This window comes from Melospiza georgiana, chromosome 21 (genome assembly GCF_028018845.1).
Source record: "Melospiza georgiana isolate bMelGeo1 chromosome 21, bMelGeo1.pri, whole genome shotgun sequence".
In the NCBI taxonomy this organism is placed as follows: domain Eukaryota; kingdom Metazoa; phylum Chordata; class Aves; order Passeriformes; family Passerellidae; genus Melospiza; species Melospiza georgiana.
This window is the reverse complement of record NC_080450.1, coordinates 643,069-664,289: the sequence shown is the minus strand read 5'-3', so window position 1 is coordinate 664,289 and position 21,221 is coordinate 643,069. Positions and strand designations below refer to the sequence as shown.

The 21,221-nt window shown below is 61.9% G+C and overlaps 1 protein-coding gene across 10 annotated transcripts in view; it reads left to right on the top strand.

The window, feature by feature from the left end:
• Nucleotides 1-21,221, top strand: part of RBFOX3 (RNA binding fox-1 homolog 3) — a 127,593-nt gene that overhangs the window by 30,939 nt on the left and 75,433 nt on the right. The window contains exon 1 of one of the 10 annotated variants that reach the window (XM_058039037.1): nucleotides 552-622. The exons of 8 other annotated variants lie outside the window; for them this stretch is intronic. The gene's annotated coding sequence lies outside the window, so the exon portion shown is untranslated. Of the gene's footprint in view, nucleotides 1-551; nucleotides 623-831; nucleotides 1,168-21,221 lie in introns of those variants that run through there. One more of the 10 variants, XM_058039038.1, reaches the window with a different exon arrangement.

The window sequence follows — 21,221 nt, the reverse complement described above, 5'->3', positions numbered from 1 at the left end:
CCAGCCGGTGCCCGGGCATCCCTCCCAGTGCCCGGGCATCCCTCCCAGTGCCCGGGCGTCCCACCCGGTGTCCCGGTGCATGCACAGCCATGGAATCGGTGTCCCTGCTCCGGCTTGTCCGGGGGTCTTTGCTCCTCGCCACCCGCGGTGCCGGTGCTGCTGAGGACGGGGAGGATCGGGAGGAAGCCCCGGGCAGCCCGCTCCGTGCTGGAGGCTCGGTTTGGGGGCAGAAACGGACAAAACGCGGCTCCTTTCGTGGCGCAGCGGCGGGAGCGTGTGCGGAGCGGGCAGAGGGTCCCGAGCCCCCCATCCCGCCCGGGTCTCCCCGCAGAGGGATGGAGGGAGGGAGGGGAGCCCGGGCGGGGGGCGGCAGCCGCGGGGCGGGGCCGGGGGCGGGCGCGCGCGCTCGGTGGCTCCGGTGGCGCGGGCGCAGCCGCGTGCGAGGCGGCCCGGTGAGCGCAGCGCCGAGAGCCCGAGGCGGCCCGGGGAGCGCAGCCCGGGGAGCGCGGAGCCCGGAGAGCCCGAGGCAGCGCCGAGAGCCCGAGCCGCCGCCGGGAGATGCCGCTCGGCGGGCGGGGACCCGCGGCCGCCCTGCGCCGCCGCGGCGGGGCCGTCTGAGCGCGTGAGTTACCGGGGGCGGCGGCACCGGGGAGGGCAGCGGGGCGGCTCCGGGGAGGGATGCCCACCGGAGGGAGCCGCAGCGGGCGGCGCTGCCCCGGCGCATCCCGGGGGAGGCTGGCGGCGGCTCCCGAAGGAGCGGGGGAGGCCGGGCTGGCGGCGCCAACCCCGGCACCGGGCGGTCCCCGCTGCGCTCCGGGACCCGGTGCCGCGGTGCCCGTGAGGGTTCGTGGCTGAGCCGGCCCGGTCGAGGGGCGGACGCGCGATGTGCCGGGGGCCCCGTTAAGTTTGTGCTAAGGGTTCGTTATGGCCCTTAATTAGCCACAGCTGCAAACAATAACGTGGCGCTAACGGTCACCGCCGCCCCAGGTGAAGGTAATTTGTAGGAAAGTTGGGTGAGGTGGAGTCTGGATAAAGGAGGCACAAGAGAAGGTTCTGGGTCAGTTGTGGGGCAGAGCCAGGCAGGCGAGGCCGCTTTCCCTGGGCCGTTCTTCTCCTGAATTCCTGCCGGGCTCCGGGCGTTGCGCTGCAGGACGGGCTCCTGTGCAGGTACGTGCGGGGCTCGTGCTCCGGGAGGGGCGGGTGCGTGGCCAGGGCCCCTCGGGGGTGCCGTGGGGTTCGTGTGCGGTGCGTGTGACCGCCCGGTGCCGTTACCCGCGTGGCAGTGCCCGGTGCCGTTCTCCAGCCGTTCCCTGGTCCCTGGAGCTGTGCGTGCCAGGAGCTGCTCAGCGCTCACAGCATCCCCTGCAGCGTCACCCCCGGGGCCTCGGGGCACACCTGGGGCAAAGAGCCGCGCTGTGGGGCACGGGCAGTGCCCGGGGCTGGGGCAGCAGCCTGGCAAGGCGTTGGCAGCGCTCGTGTGTGCAGGCGGAGGGATGGGGGGAGCGGGGATTTCTCAGCTTCTCACTCCAGTGAGCGTGACATTAACAATCCCAGCTATTTTCGGCTGCTTTTGGTGAGGCTTTGGCACTCGCTCGCTGCCTCCAGCGATGCCTGGCGCTGGGGCCGGGCAGCTCTGGGTGCCGTGTTGTGCCCGGGGTGGGCATAGCTCACCATTGATCAGTACCCTGTTCATTTTCCCTTCTGATGTGCCCGTCGTTCTCCGGGATGTCCAGGGCCTGTGGTTCAGCTCTCAGGGTTTTGGGGTGCATCCTGCTGCCCGGTGCTCTTTGCAGTCTGCTCATACCCCGAGCTGCAGGCCTGGCCGTGCTGGGTACAGTGCAGAGATGAAGGCACTCTGCTTCCCAAACAGCTTCCTGTTTCCAGGCTAAAATGGTTGAGGCTTGATAGAGCCTCACAAAGCGAGAAATTAAGCTGTTTTTTCTGGCTAACAGATGGAGAAGGAGCCCGGAGTTGCTAATTTTCAGGGAGGGCTGATTGCAGTGGCTGGGGCTGGCAGGGCTGCCTGGGCCTGGCTGTTGGTCGCAGCTCGTTCCTGGCTCTGGGGAGAGGTGCTGAGGCTCTGATTGTTGGTTCACAGAAAATCCTGAGGAGTTTTTATTTCCCCCTACCTCCTTTGGAGTGGTCTGTGTTGGCATGGCAGACAGCCCTGGCACAGGGCACACAGCCACAGCAGTGTGTGAATCTCTGCTTTTGGGGATGGAGGGGCTGGGAAGGTCCAGGCTGGCAGCGGCAGCTCCTGCTCCTCCCTGGCAGTGTGGGCACGGTGTGGGGACAGCACTGCAGGGCTGAGGTGCCGAGGGAGCTGCTAATGACAGGAGTTAACGACAGGCACCTCCCTGGGAGCCTCCTTGGTGCGAGGCTGGCATCTCTGCTGGGCACACCGTGCTTGGTGACAGGGCTGTGGAGTGCCTCTCCTGTCCTGTCCTGCTGCTCCTGGGCAGCCTGGGAGGCTTTAGGATGTTCTAGAATACATATCTTGCTGTCTGTGATGCCCTCTTTGGAAAACCCCCTCTTGCAGCCTTGGCCAGCAGTGTGCCCTACTCACACAGCCCCTCTGTGACACGGGCTGGGGATTTTCCCTTTCCCTGTTTCTCCATCTCCCATCACCAGAACACGTCGTTCTGAATTACCAGGATGACATCCCAGGCAGGCTGTGCTGGTGGCAGAGCTGTCCCTCCACTGCTGCTGCTTTGCCACCCTGCCCTGCCCTGCTGGGTTCCTCTGTGCCACCAGGATGGGACAGTTGAGTTCTGGTGCCCCCGTGGCTGAGGGGAACCTCCCCAGCACTGGTGGGGCTTGTGCCAGCTGTGCTCGGGCACTGGGGCTGAGGGTCCCTGGTGGGGCTCACCCAGCTGTGCTCAGGCCCTGGGGGGCTGAGGGTCCCTGGTGGGGCTTACCCAGCTGTGCTCAGGCCCTGGGGGGCTGAGGGTCCCCCCAGTGCCCTCTGCAGCAGCAGCTCGGGCCACATTCCTGCTTTGGGGTGTGAGGGTCCTCAGCCGTGCGTTCCTCGCCTTGGTTTGTCGGCGCAGCTCTGGCTGCTCAGCTGACGGTGGATAAATCCCTCTGAAGGTTATTGAGATAATAAAAGGCGTGAGGGAAGTTCCGTAATTTATTTGAGTTCTCTTTTAATTTACAGCCTTTTGGGGTGAGAGCTCAGCGGGTAATGAGCCCTGCTGGCCGATCTGCTCCTTTCCAAGGGCTGTGGCAGGGAAAGGGGAGCAGGGGGCAGGTTTGGGTCGGGGCAAGGTGGGGAGGTTGGGATGGAGGTGCTGCAGGCGTGGAGCTGAGCCTGGAGCTCCTTGGGCATCACCAGGGGGCTGCTGATGCCAGAGCTGTCCCATGGGAGTGCTCCATCCCTGCCTGGGCTGGGCTGCTCGGGGCTGCTGACAGCAGCTTCTCCTTCCTCCTCCTCCTCCTCTCGCTGTCCAGGCTGCTGTTGGTGCTGTTCCAGTGCTTTCTGCTGGAATTGTTGGAGGTATTTTGGGATGTGTGTTCCTGCAGATTAATTGACAGGCTGGGGTGTACCAGATGAGGAAGCAGAGTCTGTCATCTTGTTGGTTACTGAGGTTCCAGTTGTTTTGCACCCTGATAAAGCAGTCTGAGGCAGCTCTCCCCTTTGCTCTGCTCGCATGCAGATGCTCCAGGCATCCTTGGCTCTTCCTAACGAGACAAAATTGAATTTCTAATGGGTAAAAACACGCACAGGAGCCCAGGATCCCTTTTGCTGTTCCATTACCTACTGTGGATGTGTCCCCTCCTGCTGCCACCCTTCTCACCTGGTGGGTTCGGGGGCTGAGGGGATGGATCCTGAGTGGGAGGAAGGGCATCCACAGGCTTTCCTGGCTGGGAAAAGCTGATTTTTTCCCTAGTGTTTTGCTGTTGGTTTTCCCAGAGGTGGAAGGAAGTGCACATTCCCATGGACCCTGCCAGGTTGCTTCATTTCCCCTCCAGGATGCTTTTCTACCTGGAGGGAGAAAAAAGCAAAAAAAGGCTTTTCTGGAGTCTGGGCTGGTGCTGCTGTGGGAGGTGCGAGATGCTGGGATGAGGATGAAGATGAGGATGAGGATGGGGGTTGCCAGGCCCCAGCAGGTTCCCTCCTCTCCTACCTGGGCCCCTGTGGCACTCGGCACTGCCCTGGCAGGAGCTGGGGGTGCAATGGGATTTACACAAGAGAACCTGCACGGGTGGGTTTGGGATGGAGCCACTGCTCCCTCTGGGCAGCCCGGTGGGTCTGGGGGCTCCTGGAGGTGGGAACGTGGGCATGGCCTGGGAGCTGCGCCCTGCCAGAATTACCAGGGGGATCTGTGAGGGTGTGTGCACAAACAGGGCGGTTGGAGCTGGGGAAGTCGCCACAGCTGGAATTTATGGAAGTGATAAAACAGCTTTTGACAACAGGCTCAGCTCCAGGCAGCTCCTCTGCAGCAAGAGAGAATATTTTCCTCCTGTTGGATCAATAAACAATTAATTCTAAAGCAGGAGCTGGAGCAAAAGGGAGAGTTTTCCAGGCTTCTAAACTCTTAATCAAGCCCTGGGTGAAACACAGATGTGAGAATCTGAGACCTGCTGATAAAATCTTGACCTTGATAACGGGTTCCTCAGTTCCTGGGCCATGGATGATACTTCTTAGCGGAATAAATCCTCTTGTAAATATAGAACTTGTTCGCCAATATTTATGCTTCCAACATGTTTAATGTAGCTTTGCTTAATAATCTGCTTCAAAACGCTGACATTCCCCCCACATTTTAATTGGATTCTAATTTCCATTCAGAATCAGCTTAAATTAAACGAGTTTAAAAATATAGTAAATAATACTTGTAATTCACTTACTCTTACCATAAGCTGTGAAAATCAAGACTCAAATAACCCTCTAAAGCTGCTCATGGTGCAGCCCTCTCCTTAGCAGAGAGCCTGGCGTGCTTTGGCTCAGCGTGGTGGTTTTGGGGTCGGTGCCCCTGAGTTCTCTGGGGCTCAGGATGTGTGGGGACAGCTGGGGGTGATGGCACTGCTGTGCTCGTGGGTTTGGGGGTCCCTGGTCATTGCTGTGCTGTGCCCATGGGTTTGGGGGGTTCCCTGGTCACTGCTGTGCCCGTGGGTTTGGGGTCCCTGGTCATTGCTGTGCCCATGGGTTTGGGGGTCCCTGGTCATTGCTGTGCCCGTGGGTTTGGGGTCCCTGGTCATTGCTGTGCTCGTGGGTTTGGGGGTCCCTGGTCATTGCTGTGCTCGTGGGTTTGGGGGTCCCTGGTCATTGCTGTGCCCGTGGGTTTGGGGGGTCCCTGGTCATTGCTGTGCTGTGCCCGTGGGTTTGGGGGGTTCCCTGGTCACTGCTGTGCTGTGCTCATGGGTTTGGGGGTCCCTGGTCATTGCTGTGCTGTGCCCATGGGTTTGGGGGGTTCCCTGGTCACTGCTGTGCTCATGGGTTTGGGGGTCCCTGGTCATTGCTGTGCTCGTGGGTTTGGGGGTCCCTGGTCATTGCTGTGCTGTGCCCGTGGGTTTGGGGGGTTCCCTGGTCACTGCTGTGCTGTGCTCATGGGTTTGGGGGTCCCTGGTCATTGCTGTGCTGTGCCCATGGGTTTGGGGGTCCCTGGTCATTGCTGTGCCCGTGGGTTTGGGGGTCCCTGGTCATTGCTGTGCCCATGGGTTTGGGGGGTTCCTGGTCATTGCTGTGCTCGTGGGTTTGGGGGTTCCTGGTCATTGCTGTGCTGTGCCCGTGGGTTTGGGGGTCCCTGGTCATTGCTGTGCTCATGGGTTTGGGGGTCCCTGGTCATTGCTGTGCTCGTGGGTTTGGGGGTCCCTGGTCATTGCTGTGCTGTGCCCATGGGTTTGGGGGATCCCTGGTCACTGCTGGCAAACCTTTGGCTCTGCTGGCACCTCCAGCAGCCTCTGGTGATGGAAATGGGCTTTGGTGGGATTTCCCAGACAGTGCTGAGGCCATCACTGGTGGGTGGGGGCTGTTGGGGTGTGGGTGTGCTGCAGCACAGTCTGTCTGTGGGCTGGCAGGGTCTGTTCACTCTGCAGGCCTCACTGGGCTTCTCCAGGAGCCTGTTTTGCAGGAAAAGGGCTTTGCTTTGGGGAGCTCTCGGGGTCTGTGCTTTGGCTCGTGGGCAGCGATGGCAGCTCTGTGCCCTAGGGATGGGGCCTGCTGGGGTGGGCACTGCCTGGGCTGCTCTCTGGCCCTGGCATGGTGATCCCTGAGCTCAGGGTGTCCCTGCCTGATGCCTCAGTCCCTGTCTGGCGGGCTCAGGGCTGCAGGGCTCCTGTGCAGGTGTTCAGCATTCAGGAGAGGTGAGTGATGCTGGAGAACATCCCCTGTGCCAGGGGAGCCATGGGCAGCCCCTGCTGCGGGCACCAGAGCTGGATGCAGCCCCAGGTGGGTGCGTGGGATGCTCCTGTGCAGGTGTTTAGCATGCAGGCTGGTGGGAGATGCTGGACAACATTCCCTGTGCCGGGGGGGCTGTGAGCAGCAGGGTGTGGCAGCAGCACTGGTGGGGCTCTCCCTGTGTCCCTCCACAGGAACAGGGCATGGGGTGCAGCCCCCTGAGCCCCCCAGGCAGGCTGGGAAGGCTCAGAGCAGCAGATCCATCTGGGGAGGTGCTTCACGGGCTGTGCCAATCCCAGCGTGGAGAGAGGCCCAAATTGTTCCGTGCATAGCCAGGGTTTTTTTTTAAATAAAGCTCTCTCCAGTATATTGCAGGAGTAATTAGGAATCCTGAGCTGGCTGGATCTCGATCTTTATAGCAACACAGCTGATAAAGCATGATTCAGGGACCTCGTTAGCTTTTTTTAAAGAAGTTTTTATTTAACTTCCGTGAAGTTGCCATGGTTACCCCTGTGCATGGCTTCCCTGCCTCTCCTGCCTTGAGTGCAGCTGCCAGTGTTGGGAATTAAACATCTCCATTTGGAGCAGCCGCGGCCTTCCCCCGCTGCCTCCCCGGGCTGTGGAGCCTGTCCCTTTGCCCACCCTGCAGAAGGCTCCTGCTTGGGCTGGGGGGTGTGCTGCAGCTCAGCCTGGGCTGTCCCAGAGCTCCTTGTCTGGAGCAGGCGGGGAAGGGGCTGCTCTGCTGGTGGCACTGGTGACGTGGAATGTGCCACGGTCACACTGCTGTGCCCCAGCACAGTCTGGGGGCTCCCACTGTGTGACACAAAGCTGGCACAGGGGGCACTGGGAGCAGGAACCAGTGCCCTGAGTCCCGTCTCACCGTGCTTTGGCTGGCAGGGCCTCGCTGCCCAGGGGGTTTAATGAGTCCCAGATGAGTTGTCCCCAGTCCAGCGCTGGCAGGTGACTGATGTGGGCACAAGGGAGCCCAGTGGGGTGTGAGATCAGCCCGTTTCTGTGATGATGGCCATGATGTGAGACACTGACAGAGGTGGTTTGTGATTATGTGCCTTGAGCTGGGCAAACCCCATCAGGGGATGGGGAGGAGGGAGGCACCTGCTCAGTGCTGGGGGTGCTGGAGCCTCCAGCAGGGGCAGTGGCCGCTTGAGCAGGTGTCGCAGGGCCAGGTGAGGCTGCGCTGCACCGTGCCTTGCGGGGCTGAGCTCTCTGCCGCCAGGGGCAGCGGGGATGGCTGTTCCCAGCGCCGCTGCTGCGCCGATCCCATCCCCGCGGCTCCCGCCCGGTACCGGCACCGTGCGCCGGGCTGGCCGCGTGTCCGGGCAGGGCTGGACTCCGTCCTCATTCTGTCAAAGTTTTGTCAAGCTCTCCCCCTGCTCCTGCTGGCGCTTTCGGCAGCGCGGGGTGGGAGGCTGCGTGGGAAGTGCAGCCGCACCAGAAATAATCCTGTGCGAGCGGCGCCGCGGGGCGGCCCTGCCCTGCCCGGCCCGGCTCTGCCCTGCCCGGCTCTGCCCTGCCCTGCCCGGCCCGGCTCTGCCCTGCCCTGCCCTGCCCGGCTCTGCCCTGCCCGGCCCGGCTCTGCCCTGCCCGGCTCTGCCCTGCCCGGCTCTGCCCTGCCCGGCTCTGCCCGGCTCTGCCCTGCCCTGCCCTGCCCGGCCCGGCTCTGCCCTGCCCGGCTCTGCCCGGCCCGGCCCGGCCCGGCCCGCCGCTCGCCTGGGCCCGCAGAGGATCGGGGCAGCCGCTGCTCTTCGCTTGTGTCCCCGTCCTCCTCCTCCCTTCCTTGAGTTCTCTTTTCCCGTCTCCATTTTCCTTCCCGATGAAAGATTTTCTCGCCGTGTCAAGGCAATGTGACCTGGTTCCGTAATAAAGAGGAGGCTTATTAGAATTAAAGCCCAACAGTGTTAAAAAAGCAATCTTTGCAAGATTGAGGCCATGAGGGAATTGTAAATTCTCAGCAAAGACCTCATTTAAAGGCTGGGATGAAAACACTTGCGCATGCACGCACCGCGGCCTGCCGCTGAGGGCACATCTGGTTCGAGAGGAATTTTGGGGAGGATGAGGGACGGGAGCGGCGCTGGGATCCTCCTGCTTTGCTCGGGATCCGCCTGGCGGCCGGGCACGGTGCTGGCTCCGTGAATATCGCCGGGGTTTGGGTTTGTTTTCCTCGTTCTGGGGGATCCCCTCCCGCAGCCCCCCCTGCGCATCCCCGCTCAGCTCCTGGCGCAGCCGCCCACCTGCGGCGGGGGGAGCGATGGCAGCCGGTGAGTCAGGGCTCCCCCGGCTCGGCAGCCTCTGCCAGCTGCTCCGCAGACATTCCCCGGGGCTGCGGGCCGTGCCGGGGCCGGGATGGGCGTCCCTCCCTGTGCCGGCTCCGTGGAACCCCTGCCCTGCTCTGGCTGTGGGTGCTGTGTGCCCAGGGTGCCCTGCACATGCAGGTGGGGGCTCCCAGGGGTGCCCCCCAGGACAGATGGTGCCATGGCTTTGGCCTCACCCTGCCCAGGGCGCATTTCCCTCCCTGCTGCCCATCTCGATGGATAGAGCCTCTCTGGGTGTGCAGGGAGCAGCGAGTGCGGTGCTGGGGATGAAGAAAGGCTGGAGCAGGCAGTGGGTGAAGAGACCCCGCTCCCCTCCCTCCCTGCCTCCTTCTCTCTCCTGTTTTTCTCTCCGCGGCCGCATCCCCAGGGCTGCCCAGGGCAGCGGCCCCGCCGGTCCCCGCGGTGGTCTGTTGTCATCATTTGCTGTTATCTGTGCAATTAGAGAGCCGGCTCTCCCGCGGGGCCCCGCGCACACCTGCGCTGCAGCGCGATGAGATGAGGGCAGCAGAGGCAGGGCAGGCACGGGGGTGCCCAGCTGGGCTGGGGGAGCCCTCGGTGCCCAGCCGGGCTGGGGGTGCCCTCGGTGCCCAGCCGGGGGCCCCGGGGCTCCTGCTCAGCGCTGCCCAAGGTCAGCAGAGGCTCTCAGTGAAGTGGATCCCAAGCCTGGTGCTCCAGGGACGCCCCTGCCATCCCCAGGGTTTGTGTCCTGGGCCCGTGGCTGAGGCTCCCCCACTGCCTGCCCTGCTGCTGGGGCTCCTCCAGGACCCGCTGTGCCAGGGGGACAGACAGACGTGTGCCAGGGTCCTGCCCAGGATGGGACATCGCAGGGTTTTCCCCCAGGTCCCCGGGGGCGTGGGGACAGGCAGGGCAGCTCCCTGGGCGGCTGTGCTGTGCTGCTGGCGTGCACGGTGCTGCCTCAGCTGCTGCCTTTGTTGTCAGTCCTGCTCCAGGATATTTATAGCGAGCGGGAGCCGTGCCCGGCTCTGCTGCTCCTCCACACCTGGCACAGGGGTCCCTGACAGGGGCTGCAGCAGCTCCTGCCCTGCTGCCTGCGGCCTGGAGGAGCAGGGCTGGCACTGCCAGCTCTCCCTAACGTGCTGTTAATGTAATGTCTTGTCCGGGAGCCTTTCCTGCAGGATAAATGGCCTTTCCAGCCCGAGCCTGCGTGAATTACGCTGACGTTCTGCTCCTGAGTCGATGTGTGTAGGGGAGCTGGGTATTGGATTGGTGAGAGGCAAGAGAAGCAATCTCTGGGAGGCCATCAATTTGGATTAGGCTTTGTGGACTGGGATGGAGGGTAATCACCATCCTTCATTTCAGAGAGGTAAGAAACAAGTCAGCTTCTTTATGGATCATTATGGCTGCAGCAGGAATTGCTTCCACCCCGGCCGTGGCACAGATCCCCCCGCTGGGCACGGGGCTGGAGGAGGGTGTAAAGCCCAGGCAGGGAGCTGGCTGTGCCTTTGGAAGGATGAGCCTGAGTGCAGCCTCTGGGTGCTGCTGGCACGTTCCTTGCTGGGTGAGATGGCCCTGCTGGGGTGCCTATCTCTGCCTCGGTGGAATCGGGTGAGGTGAGTGGTGGGAGCCAGTGAGGGAGCAAACACTCCCCACTCCCCAGGAAACAGGTCTGGGTCTGTCTGGGGGTGGGATTGCATCCGCTCCCCTTGCTGCAGTGTCTGCCAGTAGTGCTGACTCTTTGGTAGGGGTGGAACTCAGCACCGTCCCCTGGCATGGCAGGGTTACAGGGAACCAGGTCCGTGGATGCCGCATCCCCCGTCCCAGTGTGGCTCGGGAGTGTTGGCACCTGCAGTCCCCGCCTGGGGAGGGGTCCAGGCAGTGCCCGGATCTGTGGGTGCCGTGTCCCTGTCCCAGGCAGCAGTTGCAGCGCGTTCCCAGCTCTGTCGATGCCATGTCCCGGTCCCAGGCCGCAGTCTCAGCGGTTCCTGGCGTTATTGGTGCCGTGTCTCTGTCCCTGTCCCAGGCCGCAGTCGCAGCGGTTCCCGGCACTGTGGGTGCCATGTCCCTGTCTCTGTCCCAGGCCGCAGTCGCAGCGGTTCCCGGCACTGTCGGTACCGTGTCTCTGTCCCGGGCAGCAGTCGCAGCGGTTCCCGGCCCCCTGACAGCAGCTTTCCTCCCGGGCATCCTCCGCCCGCCCCCGTGCAGCGCGATGAAAGCCACAGCCTGTAAACGGGAGAGGAGGGGGAGGGATGGGATGGGATGGGATGGAAAGGGGGCAGCTCCGGTGTGTGAGCTGAACCAGCCCAGCCGGGCCGCTGGGGTCCGTGCTGTGTCGCTGCTGTGCTGGGGGGGAGCTGCTGAGGCCAGCGGGGAGGAGAGATGCTTTGGCCTCTCGGAGTGAAGGCCTCCCCTCCCTCCCTTTTGTTTGTACTTTTCTTTTCTTCTTTTTTTTTTTTTTTTATATCTGAGTGCTTCATTTTCCAGAAGCTGTCATTTTACATAAACCTCTCAGCGAGGTACATCCATTCCCACTGCCAAAATCTCCATATCAAACACTTGTAACACACGGCTGAAGTGACAGCGCTGCCTGTACGGCTCCGTGCGTTACAAAGGGATGCTGCGGCGGCCAGGATATAAATACTCGCCTCGCGGTGGCACGCACTGAGCTCCGCTGCCCTGCTCCTCGCTGCCCGGCTCAAATTCAGCTGAAACCTCGGCACAGGCACCCGCAGGGCCCTGGTGGCACCACAGCCCCCAGCAGTGCCAGGGTGGGTGGCAGGATGCCCGTGGGCAGCTGCCTCGCTGTGATGGGCTCGGGGCTGGGGTGTTGTGCGTGGTGAGTGTGTTCAGCAATCCGACTGCTTCCTTTCCAAACGAAATTATTTTCTTCTGGATGAAGTTCAAATCCAACCCCAAATCCCCGTTCCTTTGCAACGGAGAAGGAAGGAAATGCAAAGCGTGCTCCCCACCCCCCAAGTCTATCAGTCTTGCGGCTGATGAGCAGAACCATTCCTGCTCGTCCTGGGATTCCCTCCCTGCTCCTGCAAGGATGTCGCTGCTGTGTTTTGTCACACGGGCTGTGAGCCTCAGCTGCTCCAGGATGGACCTGGCTGCGCAGTGCTGGGGAGCACGGAGAGCTCCTCTGGTCCCTTATCCCCCTGGGGCCACCGTGGTCTGTGGGCACCTGGCCCTGCTGGGGTGCTCTGGTGATGTGGCTGTCACTGGCAGGGCTGTCCCTGTCACCTGTAGTTCTGTGCTCGGTGGTTTCTGCTGCTCTTCCAGGTGGGGACCTCCATGTGGGAAAGATGAGACTTGTTTTTTTTTTTTAAGCTAATAGCATTACACATGGTTTGTAATTGAGCACATTTTGGCAAGTTTGATGATAGTTTTTTTTTCAGCATCTCAGCTGGGAGAGATTGGTCTGTGCTCAGCTCCTCTGCTTTCCACACCAGGGAACCTCCAGGACTGGAGATGTTTCTGGGCTGAGCTGTTTCCATGCTCTGGGATCCTCTGGGATCCCTGGTCCCAGCTAAGGCAGTGGTGGCACACACGTGTGTGTGGGTGTTGTGTGTGTCCCCAAAGCCCCTGTGCTGTTGCAGTGCTGATGCTCCAGGTCAGCTCTCTGGAGACCCCAGCCCAGCTGGAGCTGCCAGCAGAGGGTTTGCTGTGCCCCACCAGGGGCTGGGGTGCAGCTGTGCTGCCCCAGCTGTGCATGGGGAAGGCACAGCTGCAGCCAGATGTGCCACAGTGCCCAGCTGGGGTGGGTGAACTGCCTCTGCCCTGCCTGGTGCTGCAGCTCCTTCCAGCCAGGATGAATCAGCCTTTCCCAAGGACCTGGGAGCAATGTGCCCCCGCTGTGGCCTTGTGTCCCCGGGGAGTCACAGCCCTCCCTGGGCAGGGAGCCACGAGGTGAGGGCAGCGCAGTGCCAGCTGTGGTGGCATCTGCTGCTCCTGCTGGCAGAAGGCACAGAGCTCAGCGTTTGTGCCCCCACGCTGCTCCTGGCAGAAAGAAGGGCACCGTGCTGGTGGTGCTCCTGGCTCTGGAGTGCAGCTGGCAGCTGCTGGGGCGGCTGTGCCATCCCTGAGGGGCTGCTGCACCCCTGGGCACCCTCTGTGGGCTTGGCAGTGCCCGCAGCCGAGGGCTGGGATTCCCTTTTCCCAGGATGGAGAGAGATATCCCTGTTGGTGCATGGCTCAGCCCAGAGTGCCCTCAGGGGAGGCTGAGGGTCCCTCCCGGAGCTGGAGCCAGCCCCTGGCTCTGTCCCCGCTCCTGGGTCCCTGCCTGCCCTCCCGCTGCCAGGGGCAGCTGCTGCTGAGCCCGGCCGGGAGCCGCCCCTGTGCCAGCTGCCCTGGTGCCACCTTCCCTCCTCCCTGCTCGGCCCGGGGGCTTTTCCCTCCTCCCACCTGTGAGTGCTGGCACGGGAGGGCAGCAGGGCACAGGAAAGGACTGGAGCTGGGCAGGGGCTCAGCCGGGCTCTGAGCGAGGGAGGGAACTTGGGCTCTGCTGGCAGAGTTTCCTCCCGTTCCCCACGGGCAAAGGGATGTTTTGGTGCGTGCTGATTAACGGCCTCCTCCCGACGTGCCACGGCGAGATAAAATATGAACAACTGCATTCTTTGACTTAAAATTTAATTAAAACTATATATCAAAAACGTGAGACCCCAGGCTTAATAAAACCTGATAAAATTATACTAATACACTTCAATTTCAATCCAAGGCTTCCTGATGGAAGAGCGTGAGAGGCTGAGCCTGTAACTAGATTAGCAACACCTCCTGTGCAATATTTATGGTGCTGTCCTGCTTGAGATGCATGGCTGCTGAGGAAGGCTCTGACACGGTGATGAAGAGGAGTTGTCAGCCTGGCTTATGCGTAAACAGGAGAGAGGGCGAGGTTGGACGGGCTGTTCCTGCTGGGGGAGAGTGACTCGGGCAGAGCATGAGGTCATGGAGGGAGGAGAAAGGGAAGCAGGAGGGATGCTGCTGCCCCCGTGCTGCTGTGCCCTGGGGATGAGCCCTGTCTGTGGCACCAGTGCCCAGTGGCCATGGGCAGGGGTGAATTGAGGGGTGGCCTCTGCCTGGGGGCTGTGGGCACCTCACCTGTGCAGGTGATTTATTGAGTGAGGATTGGCAGCTCAGAGCTAATCAAACAAGCTGGTTTGTTGTGTGCAGGAGCGTGGCTGTGCCAGCAGGAGTGATGGCACCAGGCTGCTGGTGGGCACCCGTGGTGAGGTGCCTCTGCTCTGGACAGCAATCAGCAGCAGCATCAGTTCCCTCTGGCACAACCCAGAGCATTGCTCTGTTGGAGCCTTTCCATGCGGTCCCATTTCCCAAAATCCCAGTTTGGGTGGGGATGCCCTGGATGTGCGTCTGCACATGTGGCTGTGGGGGTGTCACCCCACGATGCTCAGAGGGCTCGGGGTCACCAGCACGGCTCGGTGTGGCTCAGGCTCTTTGTGACACGGGCTCGGTGTGTCACAGGCTCAGGGGTCAGCAGCAGGGCTCAGTGTGGCTCGGGCTCAGGGGTCAGCAGCAGGGCTCGGTGTGGCACGGGCTCAGGGGTCAGCAGCAGGGCTCGGTGTGGCTCAGGCTCAGGGGTCAGCAGCAGGGCTCAGTGTGGCACAGGCTCGGTGTGGCTCAGGCTCAGGGGTCAGCAGCACGGCTCGGTGTGGCTCAGGCTCTTTGTGGCACGGGCTCGGTGTGGCACGGGCTCAGGGGTCAGCAGCAGGGCTCAGTGTGGCTCAGGCTCGGTGTGGCACAGGCTCGGTGTGGCACAGGCTCGGGGGTCAGCAGCAGGGCTCAGTGTGGCCATGGTGCCAGCTCGGCCCAGCAGGAGGAGGCTCGGGCAGGCCCTTAATGGGCACCATGAATCCTGCCGAGACAGGGGAGGTCAGAGCAGGGAGGCAGCAGCTGGAAGCGCTGCGGGCACGGCGGCTCCGTGCTCAGGGCAGAGCCCGGGGCTCCTGGCTGAGCACAGGGCGGGTGGGTGGGATGTGCCAGGGGGTGCCCATGGGAGCACAGTGGGTTTGGTCTGGGGCAGGGGCCCTGCTGCCCCCTTCCATGCCTTGGGTGCTGCCTGACGCCCTCCTAGGCTGGTTCCACCTTGGACGAGGTCAGCGTGCAGCCTGGGCTTGCACAGCATGCCGAGTGTGGGGTGCCAGGGCCCTCCCTTGGGGCTGGGGGTGCCAACACCTGGCACTGCCCAGCGCTCTGTGCCCATCTCCCGCAGCTGCCCCCCTGCTCTCCCTTCCAGGTGAGCGGGCACGCATCCCCTGCAGCGCTGACGTGTGCTGCTGCTGCTGCTGCTCCGAGGCTGTGGCAGCAATTCCAGCAGCAGCGGCCTGGCGTGACCCTGGGAGCTGCAGGGAGGGGGTGAGGTGGGCACTCAGCTGGCAGGGAGGGGACGTGGCAGGCAGCAGCACCAGCCCTGCCAGCCACAGGCTCCTGCCCCTTGCCCCCTCTCCAAATCCCTGGGTAGCTAGAAGTGAGGGAAGGGGAAGGGATGGGGTTTGTGTGCTCGTGCCCCTCGGTGCCAGCTCCCCACATCCCTCCTGGCCAGGCTGTGCCCGGGTTCATCCCCCACGCTGCCCCTCTCCCAGCCCCCTGGGGCTGCTCCCTGCTCTGTGGAGCTGTATTTTCAGAGACTGTGGGGGATGTCGTGTGTGTAAAATTAGCGCTGCCTTGTTAGTGCTTCTCAGGCTAATTCGGAGTGAAATGCTTTAGCAGCGGTGGGCTGATTCTATCAGGAGAACAAGAACTAATTAAATTCACTCTGACCATCAAGCAGTAAATTATTTATACCCAGACAGATGCAATCTCATCTGTGGTGTCCAGCCCCACTGAACCTGCAGCTCCCTGGTTTGGGGTGAGGGGCAGAGGGGACCTGGGAAGGGCAGAGCAAGGGTTGCCTGAGAGGGCAAATTATTTTTCCCTTCTGGGGCCAGTGCTGCAGTGGGACCCCTCCGTTGGCATTGGAGCCCCTGGGCCTGCCTGGGGAGCTGTGGGGCTGGGAGGAGGAGAGAACAGGGGTGTCCTCCAGCAGCTGCCCCTGCTCCTCCATCCCTGGGAGCTGGCACAGACCCACCCTGCCAGCTGGGCAGGTGCTTTGCCAGCCTCAGCAGGGACATGTGGGAGTCCTCCTCCTCCTCCTCCTCTCAGGAGGAAGGCCAGGCACAGTCAGAGGCCCTCACCTGTGGTTTGCAGCCCCGTGCCGTGGTTTCTGTGTGATGTCCATCCCCCCTCCCTGTGCCTCCGGAGCCCCACGCTCTCAGCCAGCTCGGCTGGGGCAGAGTGAGCCGTTATCATCTCTGCAGGGGTTTGTGTTTTGGCCATCTGACCCGGTGCCTGATTAGATCATTCCTGTCACACAGTGGAGCCGCAGCTTTCCCTGCCTGCAGTTCGCTCTAATTGTGATTGAGCCCAGATCCTTTTTCTCTCCAAACCAAAGGGGGAAGAGTGAAAAATTGTTTGCTGATCCTCCGGGGGTTGTAAAGGATTCCGGCAGCCTGGGAAACAGCTCTGCTTGAGGCTGGGAAAATGGTGTGGTGAAAACGATCTGGTTGTTTTGGATGTCAGAGGGACAGAAAGGAGGAATTCGCAGCGCTGGAGGTGCGGGCTCTGCCGGCGGCAGCGTAGGGAGCCGGGAGCGTTTGGCTCGGCTCGGCCCGGTTCGGCTCAGCCCCGCTCCAGCTGTGCCGCGCTTTGGGCCCGCTGAGCCCGGCCCCTGCTCGCATTTGCAGCCGTGATTAATGTCTGCAGCAGGGGAGGGGAGCCCTGGCGCGAACCGGGCTCGTAACTCCGCGCGCAGATTTGCGAACCCCGGCGGAGCGTTAATCCAGCGGCTCCCGGGGCGGGCGGCATGGAGGGGAGATGGGGAAATGTGGAAATGTGGAAATGTCACCTTGTGGCAGCGGAGCTGTGACAGGCAGCCAGGCCAGCAGCTCTGTCCTGGAGATGGCTCCTGCTCTCCGGGTCCCACCGCGTGGCCTCGCCATTGATTTAGAAAGGAGAGGGAAAAAAAAAAAAAGGCAACTGCTTCAGTCTGGCTTTGCTGCTGATGCTGAGGGGACAGATTTGCCTGCTGGCAGCTCTGCCATTAACTGGATGAGCTGTTCAAGTGTGGGTTATGGGTTTGGGATCAGCCTGCCTGTGCTGGAGAAGGTGCTGAGCCCTGATGGATACTGGGGAGAGCTGAGGGGCTCGTTTTGGGAGGTGGGATGGAGGGGCCTTCCCTGGCTGCAGATAACCTTGGGAGGGTGAGGAGCTCTTCCAAACTCTGGCCAGGCCCCTCCTGGGTCTGCGAGACATTGCTGGGTGGGGGAACACGTGCTGCAGCCCCCAGCAGCAGAAGGTGCAGGTGGAGCCGGGGAAGGGAGCTGGGTAACAGGAGGTTCCTTGCACTGGCAGGCAGGGAGGGAGGAATTGGGAATATCCCAGCAGCACTGGGAGAGGAGCCATGCTTTCAGAGCCTGGGAACGGCTTCCAGACTGCAAATATCCCCTTGCAGCCCCAAAGCTGCCACAAGAACCTTCCCTGCTCCTGCAGGCAGCTGGCACTGGTGGCCCTGGCATCGCTGGCTGCTGTGGCAGTGCCAGGGTGAGCTGGAGCCAGGGGCTGCCGGCACGGAGAGGCACTGGGAGTTTGGCTTTGGCTCACGGGGATCTCTTGGACACTGAGCTCCAGGAGCTGCTCCCAGCCGCTTCATTTGGGCGGGATACGAGTGCTCAGAGCCTGGGATGCTCCCACATCCCAGCGCTGCTGTCTCCTCCCTCCTGGGTGGCTCTGACCCGGCAGTGCCAGTGCAGTGCAGGAAACACAAGCATTTGGATATTTTTATTTTTATTTTCCGTTTTTGCCACAGTTCTGCAGCCCCTCTGTCGCACTCCTTGTTAAGCTGTTAAATCACTCCATTTATTTAGCATGAGCATTGCTGAGAGCTCATTTTTATCTCGGTGAAAACCAGACTTGCTCATGGGCACATAATGAAATTGTATAAATATACCCTTAGCTGGGAATCTAATTTATTTTTCCTGTTCATTATGGGGTAGAAGGCCATTATGAGATGTAGAACTTTTTTTTTCCCCAGTGCTGGAATTGAAGGGCTGGTGCGGGCACTTTTTATACCGATGATTTTGCCCTGATTCAATTTGAGGCTGGTTAGAGCTCAAATACTGAGGCATAATTGACAGAGAGAGGTGTGGGTTGCCATGCTAATGCCCTGGCTGTGGCTCTGTGGCAGTGCCAGGCCAAGGCTGGGTGGAGCACGGCCCAGAGATGGGCACGGGATGGAGATTCCCGAGCTGGGATGGAGGGGAGCAGGAGTGGGATGGCGATTCCCTGGAGCTGGGATGGAGATTCCCGGATCTGGGTTGGAGATCCCTGAGCTGGGATGGAGATTCCTGGATCTGGGTGGAGATTCCTGGATTTGGGATATGGAGATTCCTGGATTTGGGATATGGAGATTCCCTGGAGCTGGGATGGAGATTCCCTGGAGCTGGCATGGAGATGGAGGGGAGCAGGGGTGGCCCAGCCCCTGGGCAGCAGAGTCCATCCCTTTGTCCATCAGCAGGATTGATTTTGGACGGCCCTGATGCTGCCGTAAAGCCCTGTTTATGGAGCTATAATTAAGCGGGGCCATTTAGCCGGCAGTGTTAAGTGCTGAGCAGATTTATGGCACGGCCCAGCCTCGGGCAGGGCTGTATTTCAGCACGGAGCACACCAGGTTTTTGTGTGTGCCGCGATTGTGTTCCTGTGACAGTGATTAGTGTAATGGGGGCTGCCGGGGTCGTGCTGCCAGGCTGAGGAAACAGCAATTACGGGCGGCCGCAGCGCCGGCTTAATTGCATCCATTTGCAACCGGCACGGGCCGGGTGTGAGGGAGCAGCTGGGAGAGCCAGCCTGGCACCCCCAGCCCCTGCCCCGGCTGCCCCAGCTCCCCAGGGTGGGCTCTGAGGGTCCCTCATGGGGCACAGCAAGGGGCGGCTCCTGTGCGGGCACTGGGGCTGCTGGGCTCAGCCAAACCCTGCCCTGCCGGGCTCGGGGCCCCTCTGTTGGGGCAGTGCCCTGGGACAGCCTGCAATGAGCTTCCCCAGCAGCTGGCAGGGCTGGCATCGCCCAGGGCTGGGGCATCTCCTGTGTGTCAGCCTGGTCCGTTGGCCCTTTGCCATGTGGCCACTCCAGCACTCTGGTGCTCCCATGGCTTGTGCCCTGTCTGGGGACGGGCAGGCCGAGCTCTGCAGCAGAGGGGAGCAGGGACAGAGCCATCCAAGGGCGACAGGGCCAGCAGTGGATCTGCAGCCGTGAGCAGGGTGAGCAATTAGAGCTCACCTTGATGTGCACTTGGCAGCCTTTCCTTTGAACTCTGACGCTCTCCTGGGCCCTGCAGGTTCACCAGCTCAGCCCCTCAACACCCTGACAAGGCACAGGGAGGTTCTGCAGAGCAGTTACAGATACCCAGGGAAGGCTGGGACTGAGCTTCTCCTGAGCATCAGGGACTCCTGTGCCCTCGCTCGGGCGGGCCCTGTCCTTCAGCAGGACTTGGGGGTGCTGGGGATGGCACAGGCAGGGCCTGTGGGTGCCAGGGCTGGGCAGCACCCTCTGCAGTTGTGCCATGAGCACCCTGCAGCAGCTGGGGAGAGGCAGCTCCGTGGGAGCTGGGCAGGGTGTGGATGTGTGTCCTGCTGCAGAACACGGCCCCTGACATGAAGGCATCACGTGGGGCTCATGGATGCACTGCCACAAGTGCACCGAGGACCACAGGGTCTCTTTCCCAGGGCTGAGAGGGCGTCTTCCCTGCCCCTGCCCTTGCTGTGTGCACTCTCCCAGCTCGCTGCTGGAATTAGATGGGCTTTTGCCGACTAAGAGGTGTTAAACGGCTCTAAATACTCCTCACACTGCAATATCTCCACCACAGCGTTTAATGGAGTGCCACAGAAATGCCTATAAATAAACGGAATGCGCCTGTGCCAGCTCCCTCCCACGGCATCGCAGCGCTCGCAGGAAAGCCAGCAAGGGGCTTGTGCTGGGCTGCAGCTCCTGCCCTGCCCCTGCTCCTGGCCCCTCTCTGCCCCTGCCCTTCACTCCCATCCCCACCCTTTTGTTTTCCCCCTTTTCCCCCATCTGAGGGTGCAGAGCTTTTGCCATCCCGCTGGAATGCAGCTGCAGGAGTGAGGATGAGGGGCTGGAAGCAGCAGGGAGGGCTGCAGAGCCCATGGGGACAGCACTGGGAGCTCCTTGCAGCTGTTCCTGGGTGCCCAGTGGGTGCCCAGGCTGGCACTGTGCCCATGGGCACCCTGGCATGGGGCACCACAGCCAGGAGCAAACACAGGTGTAGAGAACGAGCAGAGGGAAGGGCAGGGAGCATTTCAAGGCTCTTTGTGCTGCTCTCACATCTGAGTCCAGACTGCTTTGTGCCTGGAGATCCACATGCACCAAACCAGATGGATTTCCCACCAGGCTGCCTTAATCTCCAGCATCTCGGCCCTTGATCCCGAGCAGGCAAAACGTGTGTGGGGCTTCAGCTGCTGCAAAATGCACTTTATCTGCTGCTGTGGGGCTGTGCTGCACGGCAGCGCCTCCTGGGAAACGCTGCGAGATTCCTTCCCCTTCCCCAGCCTTTATTACAGAAAATAAACACTCTTAGGGGAAGGGAGGGTGCGCAGCGGGCACTCACTGGCACTTGTGGTGCTCTTTGGCTGTTCTGGTGCTCCTTGGCACTTGTGGTGCTCCTTGGCACTTGTGGTGCTCCTTGGCTGTGCCAGGCGCTCCTTGGCTGTTCCAGGTGCGCCTTGGTGTCCCCGTGGCCGCAGGGCAGGGGACAGAGCTGGCTGTGTGTGCAGGGCTGTCCCTTTTGGCACTCCCTGGCAGGGCTGCTCTGTGTCCCTGGGGGGGTTCTGGGGTGCCCGGGGCACCCTGTGCCGGCTCTCTCTGCGAGGGAGCCCTGGGGCCCCGCTGAGCATCCTCAGCCAAGCAGGATCCCTAAATAGGCTCCTCAGCCTGTCAGTTGACTGCCTCTTCAGCGCTGATGAGCCACTCTGGCGTTACTATTTAAAATCCTAATTGCTTTAATCAGCTCGCCTTTAGCCACCGCAGCCAGCGAGCGGGCCCAGGGGCTGAGAGCTCTTCTGTTCCTCCAGCACAGCTGTGGCCAGGCACGGTGTGAGCGCCAGCTCGGGTCCGTGTGGGCACCCAGCAGCAGCCCTGCAGGTGCCTGGCATCCCGTGGGCACCCAGCATGCCCGTGGCTCTGCCCTGGCACAGCCGTGGGACGGTGACAGGGCGGCTGCAGAGCCGAGCACAAGCCCCCCGGGCAGGGGGAGCACAGGAACTGCAATGGATGAGGAGAAGAGGAGCTGCTGTTACTATGGGCCGGCAGATGCCAGCGCTGTAATGAGCTGGGAATTCCCGTGTCCTCTCCTTTACCGCAGTGAATTCTCTCCCAGGCTAAAAGCAGCTCCCTCCCTGGGCTTGGGGGCCCTGCAGCCCACTCCTGCCTCGCAGCCTCGGGGTGTTCCTCCATGCCGAGCGGTGCGGGGGCGCGGGGCAGAGCTCTCCCGGGGCTGCGCTCGCAGCCATCCGCGCTGGGCTGGTGGGAGATGCCGA